The sequence below is a fragment of the Delphinus delphis genome, chromosome 20 (genome assembly GCF_949987515.2).
Source record: "Delphinus delphis chromosome 20, mDelDel1.2, whole genome shotgun sequence".
Taxonomy (NCBI): Eukaryota; Metazoa; Chordata; class Mammalia; order Artiodactyla; family Delphinidae; genus Delphinus; species Delphinus delphis.
Genome location: NC_082702.1, coordinates 43,662,158 through 43,678,289, shown reverse-complemented (window position 1 = coordinate 43,678,289; position 16,132 = coordinate 43,662,158). Strand labels below are relative to the sequence as shown.

The window sequence follows — 16,132 nt, the reverse complement described above, 5'->3', positions numbered from 1 at the left end:
AGGTTACTAACGTTTAGCATCAGGCGCATTATCTTTGTAACACAGGGAAGTGTGAGACGGAGCTTGCAAGTTTCTTCAGGCCAGAATCACCACTGCCTCCCCTGTAAGAGGAGGACACAAACCCTAAGCTACTCTAAAGAGTGGGTGGAAAGACAGTTCACTTTCTTTCCCTTAGAGCAAGTCTCTACCCTTTTATAAAATGTTGCTTAGTCACTTAAACATTTACTTCTTAACATGAGACTGTTGCAACCCTGCAATAAAAATTATTTCTTAGATAAAGATATGCTTTGGGTCCTGGAGTATGTCTAGCCTCTCACACTTAACACTTCAGAAGCAAAACAAAAAACAACAAAAAAGCCCCAACGTGCAAAAGGAACAACAGCACACAGTGAACATAAGGACATGCTCTCTGGACACCACTTGTGACTAGAACTGAAGGAACCAAGTTAAATCATCACCAGTCCCAGATAAGATTTTACTAGTAGCCTGCAATCACGGATTTATTCTAATGAACTAACAACCTTTGGGTCACCCAAGGTGAGCCAGTGCTGTCCTGGGAGTGTCTACTAATCATCAGTTAAAGTCATAATGATGAAAACCGAAATCTTGCTTCGTTTAGTGCCTTGCCATTGGGCAGTCCAGTTGGCACAGAGCTGATACAGCAGTTAAATCCAACCCCAAAACAGCAAGAAGGCAGGCACGGCATTGTCCTGTTGGGAAGAGCCAGAGGCCTGCTGAGGATACTGTTTTATTTGGGTTCTTTCCACTCTCCCTGAGTATTCATTTGTGCAAATAAAAGATTTAAGGGAAAAACCAAAATTAAAGTTTCAGGTGGCTGGGGAAGCAGCTCAGATTTTTTTCTATTTTGGAAGAGTTAGCAAGTGTTTCTCAATAGTCCCCTGTCAATCAAAACTGTTCTCCAGAGAACTGGAAAATAGCAGCTCTATCCAATAGAAAATGCAGCCATTTCAAAAGAGAGTTGGCAAAGGGAGGTGACCCATGTCATCAAGACAGAAGGTCTCCAAGTCACTTAATTCCTTGTGATTCCAAAAGGACTGATTTTAAAGTGTAAAAGTGCTTGCTTCTGCATCTGCCCCATGTTGTTAAATAATACTTGTGTAATTAAATAAAAGAACAAAGTGTGACCCTAGCCCATTCTGAGAGGCACTTACACGCTCTCTGAAAACATGCTGGAAACTAAACGCAGACAATCTCCTTAGTCCTGTAATTTAAGGAAAGGGGAGAGGAAAAGTTTCTCTTGGCCTTCATAGCCACATGCCTCTGAAAGGGGGCCTTCGAGGTCTCCACAAAAGAGAATGAACACAAATACAGGTGTGCAAACATCCAGGTATGTACCTCTCTCCAATGACCCTATTCTTGAAACCCTTAAGTTATTTAGAACCCCAGTCTCCTGACTTCCCTCACATTCCGCCACCTCTGTTCCCTAATTGCTTTCTGGGTTGGGTAACAAGAAGGAATCAGAATCTCATGCCGCTAGTGGCTGTTCTGCTAACAAGGAACAGGCCTGTGTTCCTGGCCTCGGCTTTTCTCGATCAGGTTACCCTGGAAGGTGTATGTTTTCCTCTCCAATGTAGTCTCTGCCCTCTCACTCAGGCTTCCCTCTCCAGCCCAGCCTACTGGAGCTCGTGATCTTTAGGGTTTCCCCTTGAAACCTATCCAGAAACCACAGCCATTAAAAGAACATGAAGGTTTGACACCTCCTGAATTTAGGAATGAGGGGACCCCAGGGGCCAACTCCACAAACACACCTGCTGCTCCACGGCAAAGAAACGAAGTTCCTCAGCTAGCAGGAGCTCTAAATTATACTCTATTTATTTAGTGACCTTTCCCCAAGGATCTCAAAGCATGGGAATGAAATAGGATGACCTGTAACTTTCTCACTATCTACCTTCAAGGCTTAAGGTTGTTTTCCCCGCTTTGCCGTGATGCATTCCACCACGCAGGCCCCAGCCTGAGGGAGAGGCCTTCTCCCTGTGCCCAAGTGGGGCCAACTGTCCTCTCCGAGGTTATCTGTCAGTGGCTTTTAGAGTCCTCAAGGCCAGTTAAAGGACACAAATGTAGGGCGGGGGGAGGGGGGAGGACCCTCTTGGATTCACCTGCTAGTCAGTTTCATTTAAACCAGTTTATATACCGTGCACCACTGTGCCAGGCAACGCACTCTTGGACTACACCAGGCATGGGCTGTGATCTTTGCCCTCTAGGCATTTTCCCATCATTATAACACAGGTATATCCAAAGCAGAAAGGACCATTTTCCAGAAAGTTCTTTTCCCTCTAGCCTTCCATGATTACTTTTTTTTCTGCTACTGACCTAACTTGGGCCTTCCTCTTCTTTTAACAGGGCAAACGTCTCAGCTCTCCCTCTTGCCCACCCCCCTCCCCACGGAAATGAACGCTGCTCTGTTTTTCCAGAGTGCCAACAGACTCAAAGTTGAGGGTGGACAAGTCGATCTCCAAAGGTGTTTTCCAGCTCCCAAACTCTGATTCTCCCTTTAATTGCTCCCCAATAACCCCGTTCTTCACATTGTTTCCAACTGGCCAGTGACTTCTCTCGCGATGAAAAGGGTGCATTTTTAGGCGGAGGAACTCAAACTTCTAAATGACACCAGCACCGAAAATATTCAGAAGGCAGGAACTAATCCAAAAGCAAAATAAGGAAGGCCGGAGGGGGGGTGGGGTGGGGAGGAAAGATGGAAGGAAGGGAGGGAAGGAGGAAGGTCTGTACTCTGTGCCCAGCAGCATTCAGAGGCTCTCGCCCCAGGTCGGTTCCAATTGGAGTCCTAGTAGTTCAGGTGCATCCAGCCTGCCCTTCCCCCACATGCCCCAAGAGAATGGGAAGTTCAGCCAAGACTCGCAACACCTGCCCGCAGCTCCAGGCCGGCTGCGCGGACCCGGAGGGCGGGCGGGGGAGGGAGGCTGCACTCACCTGGCACACAAAGGCTCCGCACACCTCCGGAGGGAGGAGGCACTCGCGGGTCCGGGGGCCGAGGCAGGCGCGACAATGGGAAACTCCAGCGGCACCCGAGCCCCGAACTTACCCACCCCAGGCGGCCTTTTCCCCACCTCCCGCTGCCCCCGGGGCTCCGAGGTGGCTCTGGCTGGGTGCGGGGGGGCCCGGGGCAGGGGAGCGGGGCTCATGGTGGCGGCCCGGGCTGGCAGCCGCCCCTCCCCGGGAGGGAGGGTCCCCGGGCGCGCGGCGGAGATTCACCCACGGGGCGCGGCGCTCGCGTCCCGGTCGCCGGCCTGCCCGCTGCCGGCTCGGCCGCCCGCCCGCCCGCCCGGAATCGCTTTATGTAAATGAAGCTCAACTCGCAGTTTGCAGCGCGCACCGCCCGGGGAAGGGGGGGGGGCGGGCGGGGCGGGGGGCCTTCGGGGATCCACATTACACAGCAACAAAGCGGAAGGTTAATTTGAAACTCACAGCCCCGCCGCCGCTCCGCTCCCCGGGCAAAGCCTGACATCTACAGTCGTGCCGGGCGCAGGCCGGGTGCTCGGCGGCAGCCGCGCCCGCGGGAACACGGGGACACACACGGGCGCGCGAGGCCCAAGCACTCGGCCGCGCTCCGGGCACGGGCCTCCGGGCAGGCCGAACCTCGCGCCCGGGGACCTGAGCCCCGGGCGGCTCGGCCTGCGCCGCGCGGAGAACCGGCCCGGCGGGAACAAAGCACGGTCCTCCCCAGGCGCTGACCCCTCACTCATCAAAAGTCAGGGGCCGGCCTAGAAAACGGCGAGAAGAAAGGGACATGCCCTCGGCCACAAGAAGGAGCCTGGGGCCTCCGAACAGAAGCCATCGGTCTCTGGGCCCCAGCCACGTCACAGCCAGGCCACTCTAGCATGGGGACATTAGCCAATGTGGACAGGAATTTATTTGAAACACACACCCATCCTATTAACTGCTTTACAAAGCACTTCTGTTTTTCAGCTGCAGAAACTTATAAAAACATCCCCTGCTCTCCACTGAGAGTTTAAGGATAGAGTTTTTCTTGGGAGAAAAAAGGAAAAAAGAGACATAAAGAGAGGAAGAAAAGTCGCAGTCTGCAGTTAACCTTAGGGTCTTAAACAAGATGCCTTAAGAAGCCACAGATAACGCACAGCTCATGCCCTGCGTAGGAAGATTCTACCCCCCGGGTCAAATTTAATGCGGCTACCCCAGGTGGTCAAAGTAATCGCTGGACACTTTTGTATCTCCCCAGGTTCACCTTCTCCTTTCTGATATGAAAAGACAGCGCCACAGAAATCTCACCGGAAGTCCCCTGTCCTCCCTGCCAGAATCCCACGCTCCGTCTGAATTTACTCCCGATTCTCAGCACAGAAAGGCACCTGCTTTTACCCTTTCTGAAAGCCACCCACCCAGGCTGGCCCCAGAGCCTTGAGAGTCCTTTCTGACTGCACAATAATGAACCGTGCAAGTGTTAGAAATATAATAAGCTCACGAGGCGAAGAGCTGTACGTATGGAATCGTATTAGCATTAAGCACACACTGATGCAGGAGAAAAGGATGATGAAAACTAGAAGGCATTTTGCACAATATAATTCGGGTTCAGATTAACATAACTATCTTACCTGTTGGGGAAGGACAATCCCTCTTTACATTTTAGTCCAAAAAAGAGACTCCAAAAAAAATTTTTTTTCCAGCTAGGGCCCGGGTAGAAAAGACTGCCTCTAGGGAATCATGTCCGATTAGGGACAAAGGAGAACACAAGCCACATTCTGTCACACATGAGAGAGTGACGGGGTGGGGGGGGGGTGAAGATAGGAAAAGGAAAGTGGAGGATGATTTTGTAAACCAGAGTATGGCCACTGCAGAGCTGTTTCCAGACCGCCTGACTTAAGGCCCAAGAACAGGTGGTGTTTTCAAAACACTATTATTTATGTTAGCCACATGAGTCGAGAACACCTTAAAGAAAACTAATGAATAATTTAATTGAAAAAGTAACTATGAATAATACACGTAGATGATGACGCTAGCAATAAGGCAAGTAACGTGGCACACACGACTCAGAGATGTCTCTGGAAACGTCTTCACGAGAATGAAGACTCTAGGCCCCCATTCCTGCCTGGAAGCAACCCACGGCCCAGCAGATAAATTAATGACAATACGAAAATGTTTATACTCCCAGAAAATCGAATTTTGCTGCTTTGTCTTAACTTTTATTAACAGGGGAAAACCTAATCTGGTGACATCATGAACCTGGTGGGCCAACAGATAAATATTTTCAATACAATGAAAGCTAGAAAGCCCAAAGAGCCAGCTTCAAAGCAACCTGGAAGTATGTGGAGGTTGTGGGCAGAAGGCCCTGAGGGGGTCTGTCCTGAAACTGCCTGTCCCAAGGGGCAGACACTTGCATCTGCCTGCTGCACCTCAAGAGTCCTGGCAAGTAGAGCTGAGCGTGACCCTGAGTCCCTTTCCTTTATCTTAATCGGACACCAGCTACAGACACAGTGAGGCCTGGTCAAGCTTGCCTTTGTTACAGACACAAATTTAACAGGTAATCCACAGGCCGGTAATCTGTGGCCTCTGGATCATCAGGAATATAAAGGATCACACAAAAGCCAAAAGCGGGTGTGTTACCTCGACCAAAACTTCTTTCCATCGCTAATCAAAACAATACCTTTTCAGAGGGGATTTGCAACTTTTGCACTTCCATATGGAATCAACAGTTTCTCTGACATACATGTTACAAATTCTGTCCCCCAGCTCTGAAAGGCCCCAGCTCTTCCCAGGGCAGCTGCCTGACGTGACACCCACGGCCTACCCAACAGTGACAGCCCGGCGCTCTCCGTCCTGAAAACTGTTGACAAATAAACCCACTCTCAGAAAAGGCAATTCTTTCCTTCCAGCTCTCCATAACTAGTCTCGTCTCATCTGGAAAGCGTAACTGGCAACAGCCAAAAGGATAAATATTTAAAAATAAATCAGGCAATGCTAACCCTTCCCTCACTCCTCCCCTTAGCCACTCTCCAAGCCAGAGGCCAGCCCCCTAATGCTTACTTAGCTGGCTGGTAAATTACAAAGATCCCATCCGAGCCAAACTGGTTCTCTCTCTCCCTCTCTCCCGCTCGCGAGCGCGCTCTCTCTCTCTCTCTCTCTCTCTCTCTCTCTCTCTCTCTGGCGCGCGCGCGCTCTCTCTCTCTCTCTCACTCCACATATACACTCACTCGCCAATGCTGTTCCTTTCACTTCAGCAAAGGTAAATATGATCTCTGAGCTAAGAGACAGCGAATGTCAGCCTGCTGACTTCTAGCTAAACCTGGGCTCTACACAGCACAACTGGGTTGAGGCGGACTTGTGTATTCTTTCAGATCCTTCTATTTTTATTAAATTATACATACACGTTGATTTTAAAACTAGTGCTTCAATAACCCTGAGGCTTTAACAAAGAAAAAAGCCAGAAGAGGGCACAAAACAAAACAAAAACAAAAGTCCCTGAAATAAGCAAGGATCCATTTGCAGCTGAACTGCACTGCATGCCCTGAATTCACCCCATCCTTTATAGGCAGTTATACTTAGAAGCCTGGTACCACTGGGTGGCCAGGCCCTCCTGGGTGTGATACAGAATGCAGGCTTTCCTCAGAACAGCCCACACTCACCTTCAGAACCGCTGGAGGCTGGTGTGCCAAGGCCTAACAGATGTTTTGATTCACATTTCTCTGTCACAAACCTCAAGGCCTCCATCTCTCGCTACAATGCTAATTCCATAGATTAATTTTTACCCCCCAAATCGTAGGTGGAACCTTATGTGGTTCACTTCCCCACCCTCCTCAGCTCAGACCCTAAAGCTATCAATGACACATCTAAAAAAGACACAAATGAGGAACCATTTTTTTAAAACTGTGATAGAGAAGAGCTTTCCTCAATTTTAAGTTACAAAGGCCAAGTTTTCGGAAAGCAAAAACAAAGACCTTGCCTTAAAACAGCTTCAAGACATTAGGTAAAGAGCTTGCGCTTTTTTTTTTTAAACAAAAATATTATTTCTGAAAGGGCAAAGAGGATTTGCCATGCAAGACTTTTATACCCAGGGGGATTCTTACATTTGTGTTTCTAAACCTTGAAATTGAGAATTTTAATAAAAAGGCAGACAGATGCTTAAGGACAACATTGCAATCAGGGCCCATACATTACAGGAGAGAGGTGCTTTGTTCGGGGCCAGGAAAGAGAGGTGGACTCCTAGTCTGTTCACAGGCCATCCCCACGGTCTGACACATCCCTCTGCACCAGCCTGATGCAAACCACTACATTCTTGGAGGGGAAGCGGGTTGGAGGGAGAAGAAAGGAAAAAGGAAACGGGAGAGGAAAGAAAAGGGGGAAGGGGATATGGCCTCTCTATATAAATCGTAGTTTCAAAAACAAATTCTCAACACAGCATCAGTTCCACAGTGCATACCAGCAGTCCCCACACCGGTCCGGTGCTTTAAAACCAACACTGAAACGATACACCAATAGCACAATAACCAGAATCAGATCTTTTTTAAAATGAAGAATTGCATTTGGATTTGCAATTCCTTCCCATCAAGCGACCACTTCTTGGGGTAGGATCCTAAGAGATAAACAAAAGGTGACCCTTTTCACACTTCCCCTAAATGATTCCAGAATCCCATTGTCTTATCTTTTCCTTTTAGTGCATTTTTGTTCGAAATCGGTGCTAATCTCACTTAAGAGCCCCAAGCTGAAATTTCACATCTCCTCCAAGTCAGCCAGTGTTTTAAGAATCTGGATTTCTATTGAGGCCGTTCCAATTGCCAGTGAGGCCTATGGTAAAATGCGCTTGCTTCATGCTGTTCCGTTTGTCTCTCTGCAGACAAATAGAAACTGTGAAATTTAAAGAATGGATAAAAAAAAATCTAAAACAAAGAGGTTAAAAAAATAGGACAAATGTTTTTGCTTTTGTGTCTCCCTGGAGCAATTGTTTGGGGGAGTCTGCATTGACAATAACCATGAGAAGGCCATCTAAAGGCGATGCGCACACAAGGGGACTCCTTGCCTGCCGCCTTTGGTCTGGGAGAAAAAGCACCTTAGCTCCGTTCTCCAGGAACAAAAGGCCAGGGCAACGGAAGGGGGGAGAGGTTACTGGGGCTTTCACATGGAGCCAAGTGTCAATGCAGGTTCATTTTTCACCCGTCTTAGTTGGAAAGCAGCTCAGTGAACTTCCTAATGACTGCTTTTCCCTCTCCCCCTATTATTTCTAAACCTAAAAGAACAAAACAATAATATTTTTTTTAACCTAAAACCCATCATCCTATTAGAAGAAAGCCTTGGGGGTCTACACACTCAGTTTTTCCTCCTTCCTCTCCCCACCCTTTTTTTTTTTTTTTTTTTTTTTGAGGAGGGGGTATCCCGATTGTGGGTCACATGGAAATAAGAGACACTGGTCATTACGGTCATTTTTAGTAACACCAGGATAGCCTTTACGTCTATGAAAAGGCAGGGAACAGAAAAATAAATGCAAAAGGAGAAAAAAAAAAACTGAACAGGGATAGAAGGTGCAGGGTTGCAGCGAGACTGTGGGGCAACGCCTGGAAATGTTTTCTTTTTTTCACAGCATGAAGTCCCTAAAGCCAGCTTCAGATTTGCAACTGAATCAAAGTCATCATTATGAGATTAGGTGTTGTTTCTTTTTTTGGGGGGGGGCGTTGCATGGAGATGTGGGCAATAAGGATGTCCTAAAGACACAGACAAGGGGTGTGTGTGTGTGCGTGTGTGTGTGTGTGTGTGTGTGTGTGTGCGTGTGTGTGTGCGTGCACGGGCGCGCGCACGGGCGGGGGGGGGGTGCTTCAAAGAAAGGAAGCTGAGGTGAATCACTGCATGCCATGAAAATACCAGGGCAAGTGGATGTCGGAGTGCTTAACCAGATTCGAAGCTAGAAACATCTTCCCCAGCGGGCGAACCCTAGGACGACGCAGTGACACGCAACCCTCAGCCTTTGAACCCAGACCTGGCAGCTTAGGAACGCATTCCCCCTTCCCCAGGCGGCCACAGACTCTGGCTGAAAAGCGAGGTGGGGGTAGGGATGAGAGGGCCCTGCGAAGAAGCACAATAAACAACTCAAATATGAACGGAAATGACATCAGCAAAGTGAAGGGCCTGTTTATTGCAGATCAAAACAAAACAAACTTCCAAACCTTTTGTGTATACAAGATAACTCTATAAAAAGCCCTCCTAAAATGTCACCAAGGTCGACACATCAGCATCCCGAGAAAACAGATGACAGTTACCAAGGCCCGGGGTCGGAGGGGTGGGGGTGGGAGGGGATGATGAAGGGAAGAAGATGGGAAGGGATTTAAAACCAGAAGGGGCCAAAAACCCAGCTGACTATTTCCCCCCTCTGCTGATCCTTAATATTTATTGGTGTTTATAATCTAAAAGCCATGCTCTGTGTTTCACTTAATACAAGGCCAGACAGTGCTGTCTAATGAGGCAGCATTACAATCAGCTTGTAATACTGAATTTTTAATGCTGCCAAGGATTCTGTTACATAATAATATGAAAAACAGAAGCTGAAAGTGGGCTCACAGTGACAGGACACTGGAGGTTCTAGGCAGGCAAGCGCCACAAGCCTGCCTTCCCTCCACTCTGGCCACCCCGCCTCACGATGTGCAATCCGCCCTCCATCCCTATACAGGAGATGGGTATGAAAACCAAGAGGATTTCTTAGGAAATCCACTTTTTAAATTATTATTACTATACTCCCTGATCCAAAGTCCTATTTCAAGAGTTTGAATTCCAACTTACCTGGTGTCAGAAGTCTGAAATAAAAATATTTTGTGCAGGAGGATGAAGAGAAAGGGAATATAGGAGGAGGGATTTTTTTTTTTAAAGCAAACTGAACAATTTAAAAAAAATCACAGAGGGGAAAAAAAGAACGAAGATGCTTGGGGGTGGAGGAGGGATGAAGTCTGCCGACCATATTCACAGCTGCTGTACTCAGTTTACATTGGTGTAATTTAAAAGCATACATATAGCCGCCCTGCTCTTCGCTGTAATACCCCAAGACTGTAAATCTATAACCACTGCAATGATTTAGTGATTAAAAACATGATAACATATTGTGTAACTGCAAACCACAGAACCCCTGCCAACTCTCCTCTAAGATAAAGGGAAAAAAATACAGAAAATGTGTTGCTTGCAGCGATCTTCCTAAACCCAAAGATTTTAATAAAAGAACCTATACAGTAGACAAATCGGAAAAGGGTGAGTGAATTCTATGTGAAGCCAGCAAAGGGAGGGGGGAAAACGGCAGCTTTATGTGGGATTCTTTTCCTTGTACTAACAAATTACGACCTAAACATGCCTTTTCTTTTCTCTCTCTTTTTTTAATAGTTTGTTGTAACTGGAATAACTGGTCCTGTGTGCTGTCTTGCATATTCAGAGCTGCTTTGTAATCGGATCTGGAGACCCAACCTTATTTGCCTGAACTCAATAGGGGTTTTCTTCCTCCCCCTCCTTCCTCTGTTTTGTTTTGGATTTGGTATGTGGGTTTTCTGTTCTTGCTGGAAGCAGACATCTACTCAGGCAGAGGCTCTGGTGCCTTTAAGCTACAGAGCAAACACCTGAGAGGGGGAGGCCCAATTTGTAACATGGCAGGAGGAGCCTAAAATATACACAAAAAAATAAAATCAAAGCAGCTGTAGGGGTTTTGGCCTCTGAGCAGCTGACCTGACCCCATTCTATATGTTCTTTTATTTCCCCATTGCAGGATTCCTGCACCTTGGGTCAGATTCGAACTCAACGTGACCCTGAGGAGAAGGCAGTCACGGAGCCCTGCAAAACTGCTCCATATTTAATGGGGGCGGGGGGGGGGGAAGTGCTTTAAGTGCATATGCATTCAGACTCCCCCAGGGTAGACCCCCCCCCCCGCACAGTACGTACCTGTACACAAGTACACACACACACACACACACACACACACACACACACGCATCTGTCAGAACTGCCAGGCCTTGGGGCCAGCTCCAGCCCAGAGGGGACTGAACTCTCCTTGCAGCCCCCCAAAATCTTCACGTCTACAACTCTACCCATAAACGCACACGTGCACAGACCAACCCTCCTCCAGAGACTTTGTATGTTTAAAAAGTCCACAGATCTGAATTGCCTCCTCTCTGGACCTGAGCAGGGCAGTTTATCCAGAGAAATCAATAGGAAAGAGCATTTGCAAATATTTATATAAGCCCTGTGCGTTTCAGCATTAAGTAATTAAAAACTAGAACTCAGGGAGGGGGAAGGGAGGAGACACACAGACAGAGGAAAGCTGCTGGCCTAGAGTGGGTTTTCCTGCCCACACCTCATCTCCCCGAACGGCAATCCTTTCAAAACTGACTCCGTACACACTTTTTACGAAATCCTGTTCATGCACCATTTGCTAGACTATTTCAAAATCATCTCCAAATATGGATTCACCTACCACCAAGCTTTCAAGCCTGACTATAAGTGTCTGTATTCTCTCTCTCTCCCTCTCTCTCTCTCTCTCCCTCTCTCTCTCTCTCTCTCTCTCTCCCTCTCTCATGCACACACAGAGCAATCCTTACTTTTCACACTGCTTCAGTCTCTGGTGTATTACTCTCTCATATTCCTCACTCTAAATTCCTTGCTCTTGTTAAAGATATTTCACATTATAAGATAAGCAGAGGACCCCCGAAGTGGTAATTCAATAAATGAATTCCCATCTCCTAACCCCCCTTCCAATACTTTCCACTCCCAACCTATAGGATACCTACACTTTGGGGGTTCAGTACCCGAAAGCCTCACATGTAAACAGATTCACCAAAAAAAAAAAAAAAATGTACAGCACTATGAAGGAGGTTTAAAATGAGACACGATCCAGCAGCTTTCCCCTATATTATTCCGGAGGGCTGGCGGTAAATTCTGCTTGTACTGCCTCTAAATCTGCTCCAAGAAGCCGAGCAAGGCACTGGAGCACCCACGCTGCAGATACTGTAGAAATTTACAGTAAATGTAGGTACAAGATTGCAGCAGGCTGCCCTATCGATTATGCAGATTGTGATCAATCTTCTCCCCTCTCCCATTTCCCAAGCCTCTTTCCATAGACCTCCAAATAAGTTGGTCTGGAACTAGCCATTCTCCCAACTAGGGAGAAAAAAGTAATTTTTTAAAAAACATAATAAATCCTCAAGTGTCCCCACTGAAAGGGCTCGAGTCTTTTTTTTTAATTCCAAAGTAAATTTATGTTCTGTAATTTGCATTACAGCCAAGCGATCACCGTATGTCATATTCTTCAAAGGTACTTAACAAACACCCTTTTAAAAGTCACTAGAACTGGAGGCCAGAAAAAGGCAATCAGCCTCCTTCTTCCATATAGTCCATAGATCAAGTTTCAATAATTGAGACCAATAAAAACTGTCATATTTACCCTACTTCAAAGCAACAAGGGGGAAAAGTTAAGAGTGGGTGATTTTTGCAAGCACTTGTAATCAAAGAATTTGCCACAGTCGAAGGAACTGCACAACATTTTGCAAGAGTCAGAGTCTGAGCAACAGATTAATTTGCAAAGTAAAATGTATTTTTTCAACAGCTCCACAAACAGCCTACTGAGTCCACACACAATTTAAATACCCGGCATAAAATACACTTAGCTCTACTCTCCAATAGATATGCAAAAAGATGTACATGAAAATGCATAATGCAAAATTCAGGAACGTGATTTTTGCATCTAATGGGGAAAATACATGGGAAAGAGGAGTGGAACAGGACGAGGGTGAAAGTGGGGAACGGAACGTAAACAATCCCAGATTCGCGTGAACAAAAAAAAAAAAAGAAAGAAAGAAAGAAAAGGGAAAAAAGAAGAAAAAGAAAGAAAAAGAAAAGGAAAGAAACAAAAAACAAGGGGGGGGGGGAACAGAAGAAGGAATCATCTGATGTCTCTCAACTCAGCTGGCCAAGGAGAGGCCGGCCAGGCGAGGTCTGGTCCCGGCCGGCGGCGCAGCCCCGAGCCCCCGGGAGCCCCTAGTGTCCAGGGCAGAGGCCCCTCAGGGCGCTCGCGGCGCTGCCAGTGGGGCAGGGCGGAGGGCGCGCAGGTAGAGAAGGTCGGGGTGCCGCCTCGCCCCCTCGCCCGCTCTCGGACCCCGGGGCTCCGGCCCGGCGGCCGCGTTCCCGGCAAGTGGAGCCCTGGCGCGGAAGGCGCCCGGCCGGCCGGCCAGCTGCAGCAGCCGCGGCGACGGCTCCAGGCCGGGTGCGCGCCCCGCGCCGCGGCTCAGCCCGGGGCCCCGGCGCCTCCCGGGGTGGGGCAAAGTTGGGGGCCGAGGGCGGGGGAGCTCGGCACCGCGGACCCCCCCCACCGACTGCCGCCTTTGTCTCGGCGCCCGGACCCCGGCCGCCCTCCCGCCCTCGGCCCGCGCCCCGGCCGGCCCTGCCCGGCGGCGCCTCCAAACTCGCCGCGCGGGCCTCGCCCCGGGCGCTTCCACCCTCCCGGGGGTCGCCGGCGGCGGCGGCGCGGGGGCCGGGGAGGAGGGGGCGGCCCGGGCTCGGCGGCGGCGGCGGCGGCGGGAGGAGGAGGAAGAAGAGAAAGAGAAAGTTTGGCGCAGGGGGAAGGCGAGCGGGACGCAGCGAGCGAGCAGGGCGCGGGCGCGGGGAGCGCGGGCGACGGCGGCCGGGCGCGGGAGCCGGGAGGGGGCAGGACGAGCCCCATGCAAAGCAGCCCGGGCGCCCCGAGGAGCCCCGCGTCCGGGCGGTGGCGGCGGGAGGAGGAGGAGCAGGCGGCGGCGGCGGCGGCGGGAAAAAAAAAAAAAAAAGAGGGAAAAGTTGCCACTTACGCGGTTGCTTCTCCGGCGGCGGCGGCTGCAGCGGCGCTGCTGGCGGCGGCGGCGGCGGCGGGAGCTGGCGGCGCTTTTAATCCCGAAAAGAGGCGCTCGGGCCGCGGAGCCCATCAAGGCAGCAGCGGCGGCTGGCGGGGGTCGGCGGCGGCGGAGGACGCGCTGCTGGCGGCGGCGGCGGCGGCGGCGGAGCTGGAGCGCGCTCGGCGGAGCCCGGGGCGGGAGGCGGCCGCAGCCGGGGAGCCGGAGCCGCCGCCGCCGCTGCCGCCGAGCAGCATGGTTGGCGGGGAGTTTACAGCCCCCGGAGCGGGCAGGGGCCACGGAGGAGAAGCGGCGGCGGCGGCGGCAGCGGCTCTAGGCTGTAATTGGGATGCAAAGCAGGCGGTGGCGGCGGCGGCTGCGGCCGGGAGGAGGAGGAGGAGGAGGCGGCGGCGGCGGCGGCTGCAGCGGTCGGAGGGGACGCGCTGGAAGTGGGAGCTGATGAGTGAAAAGAAAAAAAAGTCTTTGGATCTTTATTCTGCTAATTAGTTTCCTGCAAAAAATGGCTGTGATTAATTCAGTGCGCATGTGCTTCATTACCCAGGCACGACGGGAAGGGCTAATTAGCCACCTTCTGGATCAATAAGATTCAGCAAAAAAGAAAAGGAGGAGGTGGAGGGAGGCAGAGGGGAGGAAGGGAGGGAAAAAAAAAAAAAAAACCAGGGGAAAGTGATGAGCTGGGCGAGGAGAGCAGGAAGAGAGGATGGGAGAAGAGCCCAGGAAGAGGGAGAGAGGCACCAAAAGTTTATGCATGTATTAAAAACACATACACACGCGCGCGCGCACACACACACACATACACCACACCACACCACACCACACACACACACACACACACACACACACACACACACACACACACACACACACACACACACACACACACACCGAGAAGTGAAATGCAGAGAAGCAACAATAGGAACCTGGCTAAGATTTTTTAAAAGATTTTTTTTCTTTCTCTTTTTTCTCTTTTCTTTCTTGTTTTTTCTTTCCCCCTTTCTTTTTTTCTTTCTTTTTTAGGCAGACGCAGCAATGTTTAAATTAAATAGGAAGAGAGCATCTTCAAAGAAGAGTGCGGGGGGGGCAATAATGGAGTGGGACAGCTTAAAGCAAAGATTTAAGTGAAAGAGCAGAGAAGCAGCAGAGACTTAGAATAGAGGCCACTTTAAATTGCAAATCGGAGATTTTTTTAAAAAGGAGGAAAATTACCTCCCCCCCCCCCAAATCAGAGGACAAATGGAGAAAACTTTAACCGTACCATAGACTAGACGAAAAAAGATATAATATGTTAATTTTGTCCTCTGAAATAAGATGCAATCAATCTTCTCTGGTTCTTTAGAAGGAGACGGGAAGGGGGGAGTGATGATTAGAAGTAAAAGGGGGAAAGTGAATCAGAACTGAAAGGGGATAACTCAAGGAAAGACAAGAAAAGGAAAAGTTGCACTTGGAAACAAGTCCAACTTTCTACCTTTCTGGACTTAAGAGAAAAGTAAAATCAATTTTCTCGTGTAAAACCTGGAAAGCAGATGTTTTCAAAACACAGGAAGCTATTTTGCCATCAAAAGCAGGGATGTAATGAAGGCAGTGAAAAATAATTTCAGACTAAATTCGTAAGAAAGAAAGCCAAAATATTTAAATAGCGAGGAAAGGTCTAGAGTGTGTGTTTGGGGGGGTGGGGAATTACATACCCCTTCCCTAAATGCCAAAAAAAAGAAAAAGAAAAACAAAGTCTTATAGCTACCTCCAAGAGTTTGGAGCAGAGTCTCGAAGCCAAAGGGCTTGAAATGAGAGGATGGGTTTCAGATAAAGACTAGGAGCGCGGTACATCCCACCAGAGCCCAAAGGAGATCCCTAGAATCAAAGACAGCAACCAGGGACCCTGCTACTGTACCGATTCCCAGTACATCAAAGCCATCACTTAGGCGGGTGTATGATACCTCCAAAAAGCAAGCAAACAAATGCAGGAAGAACAGGACTCTCTCTCTCTCTCTCTCTCTCTCTCTCTCTCTCTCTTTCTCTCTCTCTTTCTCTCTCTCTCTCTCTTTTTCTCCCCCCCTTTCAAATCCTAGCCTTACCGTCACTGCTACTGCAATAGATTTTTTTTAAATGACAAGTATGTATTTATGTAAGTTCTAAATATGAACTAGTACCATTGAAATTACAATGTCTGGAATAAAATAAAATGCAATTTGCACTTTAAGTGATCTGCACACAAATGTAAAAACAACATTTATGTTTTTGAAGGCATTATTCGTGAACTCTGTAAACATCAGGTAGAGAATACGCACTAAAACTTATTTTTTAGAGAA

General features: G+C 48.9%; 1 protein-coding gene across 13 annotated transcripts in view; it reads right to left on the bottom strand.

Moving 5' to 3' along the window:
• ZFHX3 (zinc finger homeobox 3) overlaps positions 1 to 16,132 on the bottom strand; it is a 1,367,978-nt gene that overhangs the window by 237,203 nt on the left and 1,114,643 nt on the right. Inside the window, exon 1 of one of the 13 annotated variants that reach the window (XM_059999598.1) lies at positions 13,785 to 14,447. The exons of 11 other annotated variants lie outside the window; for them this stretch is intronic. The gene's annotated coding sequence lies outside the window, so the exon portion shown is untranslated. Of the gene's footprint in view, positions 1 to 2,946; positions 4,782 to 13,784; positions 14,448 to 16,132 lie in introns of those variants that run through there. One more of the 13 variants, XM_059999594.1, reaches the window with a different exon arrangement.